Below are 1,491 nucleotides of genomic sequence, written 5' to 3'. Positions count from 1 at the left end.
ATTGTGAGTTTGATTCCAGACTACTACCATAAAGTGAACACCACAATAAAGTGAGTCACATGCATGTTTTGGTTTCTCAGTGTATGTAAAAGTTATGTTTATACTATACTATACTGTAGTCTATTAACTCTGCAATAGCATTATGTATAAAAATACAATGTATGTATCTTAATTGAAAATGCTTTATTGCTAAAAAAAAAAAACACTAACGATCATCTGAGTCTTCAGTGAGTCATAATCTTTTTTCTGGTAAATGCTCTTGCCCTGATGTTGATGGCCTCTGACTGATTAAGGTGGTGGTTGATGAAAGCTGGAGTGGCTGGGGCAATTTCTTAAAATAAGGCAACAATGGAGTTTGCCACAACAATTGACTCTTCCTTTCATGAAAGATTTCTCTGTAGAGAAACACATTTCTCTCTTTACTCACAGTAGAACTTCTTTCAAAATTGGATTCAATCCTCTTGAACCCTGCCACTGCTTTATCAACTAAGTTTATGGAATATTCCAAATCCTTGGTTGTCATTTCAATAATGTTCATAGCATCATCACCAGGAGTTGATCGCACTTCAGGAATTCACTTTCTTTGCTCACTCACGAGAAGCAACTTCTCATCCATTCAATTTTATCATGAGATTGCAGCAATTCAGCCACATCTTCGGGCTCCACTTTTAATTCAAAATTTTCTTGATATTTCTACCACATCTGTAGTTACTTCCTCTACTGAAGTCTTGAACCCTTCAAAGTCATCCATAGGGGTTGGAATCTACTTCTTTCAAACCCATAGTAATGTTGATATTTTGACCTCCTCCCTTGAATTACAATTTTCTTTTTTTTTTTTTTGTTATTTCAGCATATTATGGGGGTACAGATGTTTAGGTTATGTATATTGCCCTTGCCCACCCCTCCACACCAAGTCTGAGCTTCAAGCATATCCATTCCCTGGAAGGTATGCATCACACTCTTTGTGTATGCATATACCCGTTACCTCTTTCCCCCTCCACTATCTCCCCTTCCCGATGTCCAATAAATGTTATTCTTACATGTGCACTTATGTGTTGATCAGTTAATACCAATTTGATGGTGAGTACATGTGGTGCTTGTTTTTCCATTCCTGGGATACTTCATTTAGTAGAATGTGTTCCAGCTCTATCCAGGAGAATACAGGAGATGCTATGTCACCACTGTTTCTTAAAGCTGAATAGTACTCCATAGTATACATATACCATACTTTATTAATCCACTCATGTATTGATGACATTTGGGTTGTTTCCACATCTTTGCAATTGTGAATTGTGCTGCTATAAACATTTGGGTGGAAGTGTCTTTTTCATAGAGTGTCTTTTGTTCTTTTGGGTAGCTGCCCAGTAATGGAAATGCTGGATCAAATGGTAATTCTACTTGTATCTCTTTAAGGTATCTCCATATTGCTTTCCAAAGAGGTTGCACTAGCTTGCAGTCCCACCATCAGTATATGAGTGTTCCTATCTCTCC

Source organism: Propithecus coquereli, unplaced genomic scaffold (genome assembly GCF_000956105.1).
Source record: "Propithecus coquereli isolate 6110/MARCELLA unplaced genomic scaffold, Pcoq_1.0 Scaffold41, whole genome shotgun sequence".
NCBI lineage: Eukaryota > Metazoa > Chordata > Mammalia > Primates > Indriidae > Propithecus > Propithecus coquereli.
This window is presented reverse-complemented; position numbering follows the sequence as displayed.